The sequence below is a fragment of the Protobothrops mucrosquamatus genome, unplaced genomic scaffold (genome assembly GCF_001527695.2).
Source record: "Protobothrops mucrosquamatus isolate PMUCROS unplaced genomic scaffold, P.Mucros_1.0 scaffold1572, whole genome shotgun sequence".
NCBI classification, from domain to species: domain Eukaryota; kingdom Metazoa; phylum Chordata; class Lepidosauria; order Squamata; family Viperidae; genus Protobothrops; species Protobothrops mucrosquamatus.
In genome coordinates, this window is record NW_015387736.1 from 130,807 (window position 1) to 145,340 (window position 14,534).

The window sequence follows — 14,534 nt, forward strand, 5'->3', positions numbered from 1 at the left end:
TTCAACATCTTCCGTCTTAGCTTTCTTCAGTTTCTGTTGCTGTTGAAATTGTAGATTTTTTAGATGGAATCAAGGTTTGGGTATCGGAATTCTGTGTAGATTGTAGCTGGTATTCTTTAAAGTCCACTTTAATGTTAATTCCTTCTTCTTCTGTTGCCTTTTGAGTTGTAAGTTCATCTGTTGAAGTCTGGGCTGCATTTTGTAGCTTTAAGGTGGTGCATATATCTTTCTGTCTGGAATTCATTAGCTCAGTAGCCTCTAATATTTTTTCAAGTATAAGTTTGAAGTTAAGCTGTGGGTGGTATTCCTCCATTTCTGTGATATTTACAGATAATCATTTAGTGGAGGCTATTTTTAATAAAAAAAATCAATGAGTGTCCACCACCACTATAGAGAATTATTTTCACCACCCGGCTGTTTCAAGTTCTTATCTTTTTTGATAATGTCAAGGACAAATTTTAGTCTCAAAAGTCTCCCAGTCAAAAAAAAAAATTTCACTTGCTGTACCACATTTTGCACAAGATGTCCCCAGTAACATGTAAAATTAAGCTTTTATCCGGTTTAAAAAAGGAAGAAAGAAATATTCTTTTTTCCCCTAGCTTAGCAAATAGGTAAAATAATAAGTCTCTGTAAGAATAAAGAACCTTTTGGGAGCTGTCTCCAGTCTTAACTTCTAGATTCCCTCCTCCCACCAGATGTTGGGGCACTATTTATCAAGCCCTGCTAGTTCCAAAATGACTGCTTCAGTCATCTTCAGAACCACCACAAAATGCATGATTTCCCAATGCCAACCCATTTCCAAATGCACAGGTTCTGTCAGGTGCATGGCAGGGGTGCCTCCAATGAGGGACCCATCAGCTTGCTCAAACTTCATGGGAAGGGGCAGTAGTTTGGCTCAGGTGCCCAGTTTGAGTACAGTGGGTAGGTTAATTAAGCACCGAGTGCACCCCAAATCTATTAGAATGTTCAACTTCATATGGGCCCCTGTTTGGGGCACTATTAGCCTGGCTGCAATGGCAAAGGATGGGTTGACTCACCATGGGCTCCTCCTCACTTTCCTTGTCACTGTCATAAGGTGCCAGCATTTGCTGTGGCTTGGATCAGGTCTTGGCTTCGAGCTCAGTGGGAGGACAGGCCTCAACAGTAGGGTCCTGATGTGCCCAGTTTGACTTTTCTCTTCCCCCTCAGGGAGCTCTCTGTGGTTTAGTGGTGGCAACTAGCACTCTGCTGGGTTGAGGTTTAGGAGCTGGGCACTCCACAGCACGGTGACCCATCTGACCATACCAGTAGCACTTGATAGGATCCCTGGCTGGTGCTTGGGAAACGCTGGTGGTTGCAATGGCTTGGGAATGTTGGCCATAAGGGAATTTCTCCTGGGACATGCAGCAGCTTGGACTCAGCTGTGCTTGACTTCCTGGGGTGGTCCAACTCGATGTCCAGCATCACCGCCATGCTGTACCACTTACGCAACAGGTTAGGGAAACCCTGAATGATGCAGGCTTGAAGTAGTCACAATCTAGCCCCTGCTTGAAATAGTTGATCAGTGAGACTTCCATTGGTGATATCGAGGCAGTGCAGGGGAAAGAGGACAGTCTCCATCCTCTAACTCTGATTTTTTCATGTTTGGAGACCCTTTGGGGGAGCAGAAAGCCTGGAGAGCTACGCGTGAAAAGGGTGAAGCCTTGGGGAGTAGTGAGGTGAGAGGCAATCACCCACTACAACAAAAGGAAACCCCTTAAATTCAATGTGAAAACATCTACTATCGACAGATGGCAGATTCAAGGCCGTGACAAACCACAGAGGATGTGGAAGCAAAGATATACTTAATAGACTGTGTCATTGAGTGAGTTAAAAAATTATAAAAATATTCTAAAGTAATAGAAAAGTCTAAAAAGATCTACTTGTCTGTTAGTTTTGATGTCAGAAGGAAGCTCAGCTTGAGAGGGAATCCTCAATGCAAGCGGCGACCTGGTGGGAAGAGCTGTGAGTCAGCAAATTAAAAACAGCCAGAGGATTAATAGGAGGGAGACAAAAAAAGGTCTTGTGGTGAACGTTTCAGTGCAGAACGAAGAAGAAGGTAGAAGATTGAGGAAGGAGAGATCGAGAGACGGAGGAGACGGCGGAGTCAGTAGGACGAGAGAAGTGAAAGGAGACGACCGGTAAGCAGACAGCCGGAACTGGGGAGAAAATGGCGACCTAGGAAGGACAGAGAAGTAGCCCTTTGTAGAAGATCGGAGAAAGTGAGGTTGGAGGAGAAAAGAGAAGATAGATTTGGACGTGCAGAAAATCCGGAAAGTAAAGGAGATGGCGAGAGGACGTGATATGGTGGTGAAAGTGACAGGAACGGATAGACGGACAGACGGTTGATGACAAAAGATTGGAGAAGAACTCTGGAGTCCTAGAGAGACTGTGTGTCAAATTCGGAGAAATAGCGCTTTGTAGAAGATCGGAGAAAGTGAGGTCGGAGGAGAAAGGAGGAGATAGATTTGGACGTGCAGAAAATCCGGAAAGTAAAGGAGACGGCGAGAGGACGTGATATGATGGTGAAAGGAACAGAAATGGATAGATGGACAGACGGTTGACAACATAAGATTGGAGAAGAAATCTGGAGTCCTAGAGAGACTGTGTGTCAAGTAAGAAAGGGAAAAGAAAGTGAAGAGGGTTGAAGAAGGAGAAGAGAGGTCTGGGGATATAGTAAAAGTAGATGTAGATCTAGAAAAGGAGAGAAAGAAGAATTGGAAGTTCAGAACAAAAGTGTAAAGTTAAATAGGTTGTTGGCTAAATAAAGAGATATTAAGAATAGAAAGTATTTGAGAAATAGGATATTAAGATGACAACATTGAGAATAGGAAAAAAAACAATATCAAGTCTAGTACTGACACCTTTATCCCCACCAGGACAGAGAACAATAGAAGGAATGTTAGGGACCGAAAAACAAAGTGTAATGTCAAATATGCAAACCATGCAGACAACACTACTGACTATTCAGGAAACAATGCTAAAAATGCAGGAGACAATGTCTAAGAACCACATAGAAATGAGAAGGGATATGAACAAATTAGATAATAGGATTGAGATGATATAACAAACAATTGAGAAAAATGAAGAAAGAATACAGACAGTAGAAATAGGGTTGGATAAAATAAGGAAAAAAGTTGATACAGTAGATAAAAAATTGATGGGAATTAACAAAAAAATGGAAGAATTGATCATTCATTTGGAATGGACCGGGCAGCATTCTATCTAAGATTTCAAAATGTGGTGGAAGATAAGGAAGAGGATTTGGGTGCTATTATGGTAGAGTTGATAGCTGAAGCTCTACAAAGGGATAAGCAAGAGATATTGTTAGAGATAGATGAGGTGTACCGAATCCATACGAATTATGCTCAATGTAATAGACTCCCACGAGAAGTACATATAAGATTCGCCAGAAAAAAAGTTAGAGATATAATATACAAGATTACGAGAGAAGATCCAGTGATCTACAAAGACATAGAAATACAAACACTAAAACAAGTCCCAAAGAAAGTGAAAGAACAGAGAAGGGATTATAGATTTCTCAGCCTCCAGTCTCGGGAGCAGCCAATGACCTTGGTTCCCACAGGACAGAAGATTATTTTGACTAATGAAGCATCTGGGCAACCTCTCCTCCCTCCATTCTATGTGGCACATAGAATGAAAAGAAAAATGGCTGTAGCCATGCTCATTTGTAGAGTTGACAGAAGGAAGAAAGCAGGAATAGCCAACACTCCAGAAGATAGAGTCAAGATCCAAATGGATCTTGACAGATTTGAACACTGGGCCCTATCTAACAAAATAAAATTCAATGTAGAGAAAAGTAAGGTTTTATACTTAGTCAAGAAAAACCAAATATACAAATACAGATTAAGAGAACCCTGGCTCAATAGCAGTAACTATGAGAGGCATATTGGAGTCCTAGTGAACAATCACCTAAATATCAGTGAGCAGTGTGCAACAGCCACCAACAGCACAAACCTAGGTTACATTAAAAAAGTAATGGAATCAAGATCATGCAAAGTATTAGTATCGCTTGATAAAGCCCTAATAAGATCACATTTAGAATGCTGCATCCATTTTTGATCACGATATTATAAAAAAGTGTGAGACTCTGGAAAGAGTATGGAAAGGAGCAACAAAGATTATTATGGGAGCTGGAGGCTAAAACATATGAAGAAGTTGCAGGAATTGGGTTTGTCTAATCTAGTGAAAAGAAGGACTAGTGGTGGCATGATAGCAGTATTCCAATATTTGAGGTGCTGCCAAAATGAAGAGGAAGTCAACCTATTTTCCAAAGCACCAAAGAGCAGACAAGAAACAACAGATGGAAACTAATCAAGGAGAGAAGCAACCTGGAATTAAGGAGAAACTTGCTAACAGTGCAGACAATTAAGCAATGGAATAGCTTGCCTTCAGAAATTGTGGGTGCTTCATCACTGGAGGCTTTAGCAAGGGGTTGGACTAGAAGACCTCTGTAATTTGGAGGTTTGAGTAAAACTCAATTTATCTTACTCGTGACCTGTGAACGTGCTCTTTTGGGAAAGCATTGCTTCATCCAGAATGGGCTAAATCAGATCTTAATAGTGTTTTATTTCAATATAATTTTAGAAGCATGCTAAATCATGCTTTAGGAAGATGCTAAATCAAAGTCATACTCTTTTTTGGAACACAATTTTATAGTGCCTCCTCAGGTTGATGATAATGCTAAAATGATCCTGATTCTTCTATGCATCTGCAGAGTCTTATTCCCAATGGATCCAAATAGTTGGCCAATTAAACATCAATTTATTGATGCAATTTATATGACTACCCAAATCACAGTGTGACTCTTTTCTAAACTGGAACATTTTTTCAAATCAAATTCACTGCATTGGTTCAGACTTAGATGATATCTTGGCTTGCACAAGCTCTACCAGCTTCACTACCTATAATTACTGTAACTTGGACCAACTTCATTTTTTTAAAATAGTGTTTAAATGACATGCAGTAATATTTGTTTCTCTAATCAAATATTAAAGGATTACTTCCACAGAAAATTTAAATATTTCTAATCTATTCATCTGCTTGAGGCAGATAATAATTCTTAAAAAGAAGTCGATTATATATATTTAACATAAAAAACTACTGTGTACTATACTTTGAAGACATAATTGCAGAATGTATTTTACAAGAGCATAAGAGTTCATTCTATTTCCATAACTATATAATTATGAAGAGAAAGTATTAATGTAATGTGTGACTCATTCAATTTATGAGCCATCATGGTGTAGTGGTTACATTGAAGGCTAACTCTGCTTACAGCTAGGAGTTTGATCTTGACTTAGCCTTCCATCCTTTCAAGATCGGTAAAATGAAGATCCAGATTGTGTGGGGCAATATGCTGTCATTGCTGTGCCTGTATATAGCTCTTAGAGAATGCTGTAAAGTACTATGGGGCAATATATAAGTATAAGTGCTATTGCTATTGCTGTTGAATTCAGGCTTCAAAATTAATTTCTTAAAAGACTAAATCTCTATAAGGTTGTGTATGGCACAATGGAATTGTGTTTTCAACATTTCCCCCATAGACCTAAGAATGGAAGCTAAGCTCACACATTGCACAGGTAAATGTCTTATACATTGAAGACCCTTGGGATCAATTTCAGTTTTGATTTTACTATATTATTAATAGAAACTGAGGAGAATTACATTTTCTATCTATCTGTTAAATGGGGTTTTTACATAGAATTTTTTTACATGCTGCAGTTGTACAAAATTATATTCTTTATATGTATTACATGGATGGTGGGATTATTGTTCTGCTTTGTTTGCTTTATTTAGGGAGATATATGTCAGATTAGGTTTTTTGTGCTTTGGGCGAGTGTATTTAGTGAGGAATAGAATAAATATTCTGCCTGAATGTATTTAACCACTTTGGTGTGAAGGTAACAGCATTCCGTGCACCTCAGTATATAGTCATGCTGCCCATACGGCCATGAAAATGTCTTTGGACAGCGCTGGCTCCCTCTGCTAAGAAATGGAGATGAGCACTGCCCCCTAGAGTCAGACACTACTGGACTGGGGAAACTTTTACCATTACCTTTAGAATAAATATTCTGCCTGGATGTATTTGTACTGTACATATGCACTTTTACAGGATACATATTTTTGTGGAGCTGGAGGGGCAGATATGAAGTCTTGCATGGTTCTAGTTGAGAAATAATTCTCATCCTGGCCAACGTTTTCTTTCATCTCTGGATTGTTACATCAGACATAAAAACGTATCAGGAATATGCCAGATTTTATAAACCAACACTAAGCCAGATACTCAAACAAACAAAAAGCAGGCAAAACAAATCTTTGCTAAATATTATGTGCAAGCCTGTCTATATTGTGTCTTCATACATTACTTGGCACATGTTAAATTTAGTGCATTCCTACAATCTATACTTTTGTGTTGGATTTAGGCCTTAAAATCATCAGTTTTTGTCTACAGTAATACATTTCCTCTATTTGTTCCATTCAATACATGTGAACATTAATAATACTAAAGCAATCCTCAATGCTTGATGGACTTCACAGCAGTTACTTAGGCATTTTTACTGGCTTTGGAATAAACCATACTTCATTTGTTCCCTAATTCATATTTTTCCAGCCTGCCTAACATTGTGAAGATGTGTGTATGACACAATGAATCGTAAACTTTAGAAGTTAATTTTGTTATGAGATAATTTGATGCATCATTAAACAGTACAAATCTTTGAAATAAAGCAGTGGAACATAAAATGATGAGGGTTTTTCATATTTAGTTTGAAATGTATCATTTGAGAAGAAGTATTCTTCCCGTCCTAATTTCAGGAATCCCTTTTTAGTCACAGATGCTCAGTTTCTATTCAATTTCAGTTTTGCAGTATTTAGCATATATTGCTTACATGTTGACTGGACAATAAGCTTTAAAAAAGTCATTTGTGGTGAGTCAATTATACAGAAATTAAATTGCAGCATGGAACACATAGAAAAATGAGAAAACAAAAAGCCTTGAAAATCAAGTTAACCTCAAACTGTTACATGTTAAACTTATTTCTGTCCTGCCTCATCCCGTTCCTTTTTCTCTTTTATTTGACGTTGCAACAGATGCACAGAAGTCTTCTTTATTTTTCTGGATTAAAATGTAATGCCAAATGAAGAGGGATTCTACTCATACCTGAACACACATTAAGGAAGATGTTCAGGTGAATAGAGTCCTTCTGTAATATTACATGATAAGTTGGCTAAACCATTTCTGATCAAACTTCCCCATACAGATTTCAAATAATGCCCGAAACACTAAAGACGATTAATTAATTGTTCTCACATTAATATTCAAGTCATAGCGGACTTGAATAGAGGGCAGATACTGAACAAGAATTCATGCATGAACCTGATGAATTAATGAGAATTTAAGTTGTGGTAGCAGTTATGCAAATCCAGATTCAGTTCAGGATAATTTAGTTTTAGCTACTAAAGCTAAAATATCTCAGAATATTAAATGTTCAGGCTATCCCATGGAAGTATTCTCTGCATACATCATTTAAAAAATAGCATTTTTTCATTTTTATTTAATTGCACATTTCATGATAGTAATTAATTATGATCAATCTTACTATGGTCAGTGGGTTTTTTTCTTCAGGTAAATAGGTGTATTTTGGTGTATTCTATCTGCTAATGTCTGTACATTTAGGTATCATTTTGGTTGTTTCAAGATTTCATTGGCAATGAAGAAATCATTGATTGGTAGAAATTGAGAAGTTGTCCCCTGTTTCATTTCTACTTCCTATGTCAGTGATGGCGAACCTTTTAGAGACCGAGTGCCCAAAAACTGGTCCACCCCAGCTCTACCCCCTGCCTCTCCCCCGCTCCACCCCACCCCGCCTACCCGCAGGGCCACTCATCGCCTTCAGGGCCCACTGCAGATCGCCCAGCAGCACCATGGCAGCCATGCCCTCTGCCCACGTCCCGCAGCATCAACTGTGCGCAATGGGGCATGAGGGCAGAGTCTTGTCTACGCTGCCTGGCTGCCATGTCCTTGGCTGCACTGCTCTGTGTGGGCCACGCTCGGGGGTGACTCTTCTCCAGGAGGGCTGCTGGTGAGGAAGGGGTCATGAGGGGAGGCAAGGCTGGGGCAATGGCACATGTGCCCACAGAGAGGGCTCCGAGTGCCACCTCTGGCACCCATGCCATAGGTTCACCACTACTGTCCTATGTCATAAAAATTCAGCTACATTTTCCTCCTTACTATTTCCAATTCCTTTCTATTCTCCAATTACAAGTAGGACACCTTCCTTGCATGTTTTGCAGAGTTAAAACTTGATAACAAAACTCACCAATCTCTTTTTCTGTATCAATGTTTGCTTAATCTGGAAAATCATCAAATAGTTGTCCACGAAGTCTAATTAGTACATTCAGTCACTGATCTCAATTTACCCAAGTGCTGTCTTTACTACATCCTTCCTTACCCTGAAAAGCAATGCCTGAATGACAGACCTTTTTATCTTCAGCTTGAAAGTGTCTAGCTGCAGTGCCTTTCAATCTATTGATGTGTAAAATTCAGTATGTAGTCAAGTCACTTCATCTTCTCTATATTGAGTTGTACCACATTAGGTTTCTTATGTTCCAAGTTCACATTGTAATTTTGTCTTTTCAGCTTCAGGTTTTCTTTTCCTGCATAGCAGTATCAGCAGCTAGCTCTCTCAAAGGCTTTATGTCATAAACACAATTCATGTCATAAACACAATTAGTAATCCAAAATATCCTTTGCTCTTCCCCAGTAGCATGTTGAACACCATCCAATCTGAGGACCCAGCCTTTGAAACTATACCATTAAGTATTATTTACCCATGTAGTTTTGTTGATAAAATACAAATGTGAATTATCTCAGATTTATCTTAACACAGTATGAAATGATGCCTTTGCCAGTGGTACTAAATTAGTCATCTGCCTCCAGAATCTTCCTATATCACTGCTATACATTTCTGCTATTCCTGTGATAATTTTTACTGGCATACACTTCATGTGTTGTTTGCTCAACACTTCTATGACTATCTTTCAACATTACAAACTGAGGGAGTTTACTGGAGGGGAATACATATAAATATTAATTTGAGGGGGTCACAGGCACAAACATTAAATATTTTCTAATAATTCTGAGCTCAAATTCAAGATTGGATTTCCCTTTTTGCATTTTCTGAAGGGAGAAAATGGAGCATTTTATTTCACACTCTTTAAAGTGTTCTAATATCCAATGCACTAAATGCATATATTTCTGCTCTTATGTATTCATAGATTATGTTGAAAAGAATCCATTTTTGTTGTTTCTTTCATGCTCTTAGATACATAGTGTTTGTACAAGCAGAAGCAAATGAGTATTGTTGCTTCTAATATTTGCTACATCTACAAAATTATATTTAAAAAGTCTGGTTGGTTAATTTTATTTAGGTTGGATAGTAGGCTTTCAATATTAATTACACTTATCTGAGTGACCCTAGGAATTGTTTCAGTTGCACTGGTTCTATAACTCATCATACTCAAAGCATTTAAAATAATAATACTAATTGTTCCTGACAGATGATTGTATATTACAAATTATTTATTTCAATTGCTTTCCACAGCCCTACCATTTCTGTATGAATAGGCCCACAAAGATAATAAGTTGCAATTAATATAGAAGAACAAAATGGATCATCTAGGTGAAAAAATGTGTAGTTTTACATATGCACAGGCAAATTATAGTTGACAATGACATAAATATTACAGAGATTATCATTAAATGTTAATTGCATTAATACAGTTTAAAGTTTAAAGTTGTGATGCTACAAAGAATCTACTTTGGATGATTATCTGAAAAAATCATTTATACAACATCAATATATTCAGGCAATGATAATTCATAATTGCCTTTTGAAGTTAGAATATATAGAGAAAAATGCATTTAATTCTGATTAAAAAGAAGAAGACAAATCCATGAAAATTATAAGCCAGCTAGATAAATTTTGGCATTGGAAGTGATTTTATTCCCAATAATTATTTTAAATTGTTATGTTCAATGATATGAAAATGTTTCATCAATAGAGCCTTACTTAAATATATTAAATCCAGAGAGATTTTTCTAAAAGGCATTGCTTCATTGAGGAAATAATTTACTCATAGGAAAAACTTTATTAGCTGGGAAAGCCATTCTGTGTATGAATTTGTACTATAAATTAAAGTATCCTAGATAGAATTAAATTTAAAATTAATATATTATTATTCTTTAAAGTGAATGTAAGAAAGTTATATAAAAATGTGGACTGGTTTCCGATTATGGGAATCATATTTATTCAGTTTGTCTTCTAATTATTAGGATCTTCAATTATTAGGATCTTCAATCTTCAATTAACATGTACAGAATAGAAACATTTTGTGTTACTAACTATTGTTTTAAACATTGGCGTTTCCAAGTTCTTCATATTCAAGACAGCCTGTCAAATTCAGTCTTACTTTTTTCTCTTCTGCCTCTGCTCTTCTTCTCCTCTCCTTTTCTTTCAAGGTTCTTTTCTTCTTCACTGCAACTCAGCTACTCAGCAAATTTGTTTCAAATCTTTTAACTTCTGCTGGCAGCAGTCTCTGGCCAATAACACCTCAAAACCATAAACCCTCTGTTTCTCTAGATATCACAAATGATGAAATTTATTTTAGCCTCTGAGTTCTGCCCAAAATACCATTCTTTCTATTCAGGATTATTCCTGCTAAAGACATTACCTTTCTTAGCTATGGTAAGAAAGAGTTCCTGTTTACTCTCAAGGCGAACTATGAAGTAGCAATTTATGGTTTCCAGTTTCATCACGCAGCCGCCATGGACGGCTGGGAAATTTGCTCTCTCTTCCCTGTTCAGTTTCACATCACTGGGGGGCCCTGAAAAGGACCAAAAAGCACCCCGAAGAGGTGACCAGCAAGGAGGGGCTTTCGCTGGATCGCAGGAGAGCAGCAACTCTCCTGTTAGATCTGGCAATCCCTCCAAACCGGTGGACGAAAGGACCTGCCATAGAAACATGGCTCGTCCCTAGGCTGCTAACAGCCGAAGTCACATTAACATTTGGCAACTTCAAAGCAGCATGGAAAGGATTGGGTGAGACCTGCCTCTCTTACATCCTAATTACTTAATTACCTGCATAAGCTGCTAAAGTACTTTTCCCCCTGTGGTGAGGGAAGGGGGATTTTAGCCCTCCCTCCAGAAACAGCAGCTATCAACCACTCAGGAGTTTAAAATGTTGAAAAAAATACTGGGATCCTAATTGGAATTCTATTTTCTAAAACTGGTGGATTATAAGACTTGTAACTTTCTACTCTCTATTTTTCTTTTTCTTCTCTGATTTTTACTCTAACTATTATTGAAGATTTGGGTTCTTTTTCTCCCCCTTAAAATAGAGGGGGAAAAGAAAACTGAAAAGATCTAACTAACTCTGAGATGACATTTGCTGGCTAAATTTGAGACTGTAACCTGCTATTCTTTAAGAGAGACTTGTTGACAGCCTTAAAAATAGATAAGATATAAAGCAACCTTGAAGCACCATCTGCAAGAAACTCAGCTCAGCTCCTTACGTGGTGGACTTTCTGATTGTAAGTTTTTTTTTTTTGTTTAATACACTACAATGGAAGAAGAACAGGAATGGAATTTTTCTACAGAGGAAGTACAGGAACAAATTTTTTATATGTTAAAAGCAATTATCCAAACTCTTCGTATAAGTCTGGATATGCAAACTCAAACTATGACTTCAACCAAAGAATCATCTATACAGAATTCTATAGAGAAAGTGAAACAACAACCAAATGCTATGACAGAAGTCTTAGATACTCAACAAATACGGACAGTGGAAAACACAAAAAAGAAACTGATAATAGAGAACAAGAAAAGGACTTTTCTTATAAACCAGAAGGAATTTGATGATAAAGAAAAACAGATGAAAGAGAAGATAAATACTTCGGGACAACTGCATCAAATTGGAAAAATAAAGAGACGACCTGCTAAATCAGCTAGTCCTCTTAAGAAAACAGCAACTGAATGCCCTTATCAATATCAAACAATAGCCCCAACAATACAAGGAGATTTTTTTGATGATTTAAAAGCGAAGATACGAAAGATGATTTGGCAGAGGAAAAAAGCTAGAATAAGACTGAAAGGGATTGGGTTTTTGATTTATACATGAGATCCAAAATAAAATATATCTAAATGGATAGAATATGTATTCTGAATATAAGATATTGTAATGATTTGAGATAAAAAAAATGGTTTTATAAAATCTAGAAATATAAATATTGAAATAAGAATATTATATTGTTTTATTAGTTTTTTAAGGTATATGGTAGAATTTATATATAAGGTCTGTATTTTAAATATTAGATTGTATGAGGAATTGTGATAAAGAAATTGTGCTTAATTAAAATTTGAAAAGAATAAATAAATATTAAATGTTAAATTAAAATATTAAGGGAAAATTAACCACCAAGTCATTGATTTGCTAAAAGTTTGAATGTTTACAGATAACTAAGATTTGAATTTAAGATATTGTTATGAGTTGAGACACAGGTTAAGTAAAACTTAGAAGTATAAATACTAATAATTAAATTCGTATATTGGTTTGTGGTATAAATGCTGATGGTTTATTTATTTTTTTAATTTTTATTTTCTCTTTTTCTGGAAAGGAAGGAAGTAGAAGGAAGAAAAGAAAAAAATTATTAGCCCTAAATATGAGATAGGAGACTGAGAATTTGGGATCATTTAAAATCTGGAAATGATAAAGATTAAACATTAAATTTAAATATCAATGGGAAATTAAAGTTAAGAAAAACGTATTAGGTTATTGTCTAAAAAAGATGGAATGTCAAATTAATTAAGATATGTATAGACTGAAGATTATTGATAAATACTAGAAAGGTATTTTTTGTTTGATTGATAGAATAAGAACTGTATTGATCTGAATATGACAGTAGATTTTATGGGGGAAAGAGAGGGAATTAGTTGTTGTAATACTTTGAGATTTGTACTGATGATATTCAACTGTATTGGAATTACTTTACTCAATTGCCACGCTACTTTTCAAATATGTAAATGTAATTTTGGAAAATTAATAAAAAACTTGGGGAAAAAATGAAGTAGCAATTTATATTTTAATCCTTCTCAAAAAATAACTGAGTGCAAAAGAAGTCATAGGCTGAAATAACACATTTATGATTTTTAAATGAAAATTTAGAAATACTCACTGTATTCTGAATGAAAGAAATTACAGTTTACCACATAAGAGAAAACTGGTCAAACTACTTTTGTACCTAATCTATTGTCGAAATGTTCAGTGCTGATGGCCAAGATCAAGACCCCTGATGAATAGTTATTTTTATTTACAACGAAGACAATAGAAAAATACAAGTTGCATCAAAACAGAATATTATGTTCTGATAACTGTTCAAATTCTTTTTAAACTAGAGGGCATAATTACTATCACAACTCAGTTTTAAATAGGTTTAAGGTTAACAATACACTTTCATTTCAAAATGAACTGTTTATGTACAATTTAAAATTATATCAAAAATAAAACTAAATGATTTCTTCATGTATTTTCAACATGAAAACACTTGAGATGTGAAAATAACAGTAATACAAAATAGGGGGGGTTAGTTCCTCAGGGCTTTATTTATACTGTTTGCATAGACATTAACACATTATTATACTATATCAATGCTTGTTTTTGGAAAATTGTAACAATCACCTCTGACAATGCAAGATGTTATTGAATCCCATTAGATCAGAATTCATTCACAGTTGACTTGTAGACAAAATCTATCCAGCTTCCTTCTAACTAGTTTTTTCTGAGATCTAGTCACTTTTAATATGGATCTATCTTCTCTTCTGTTATTAAGCTTCTTGTTTTGATGCCTAATCTTGTTCTTTAAGTTCTACACTCATCTATGATTTTACTGGGTTCTAGTAATTTTTGTCTATAAAATTGCAATCTGGACATTTTTCTTCAGAGTTCCTTAAAATTGATTTCCAGAAATGGGGTTTAAGATATCCTTATTTTTCTCCATTAGTAAAAAAGAGATAAAGTTTATTTGGGGTTTGTTTGTTTTTTGACATTACCCTTATACAGCTGGCACAGGGGAAGAAACAAGATGGTGACAGAATAGTACCTAAAATAAATAACTGCTCTTTCTCCTCTGGCTACCTTGGTTGGGTAGGGCATGCTTTATGATAACTATGTCTTTAGCATGATTTTACAATTCTGTAAATTTCTAAACTTCAGGGGAAATAAAAATAATAAAAGTATTCAAAGATACTCTATCACCCTGTTTATTACAATTACAGAATTACATATTTACATTTTCTTTTATTTTAGAATCTATATTTGCAAATGTAAATATTTTTCTGTTAGAGACAATTTTTTGGAGGGAGAAGATGAGAAATATTATTTTCCTTTAAGAACCTTTTAAGGTATTTAGATAATGGTATTATTATCTAAATACTAAAT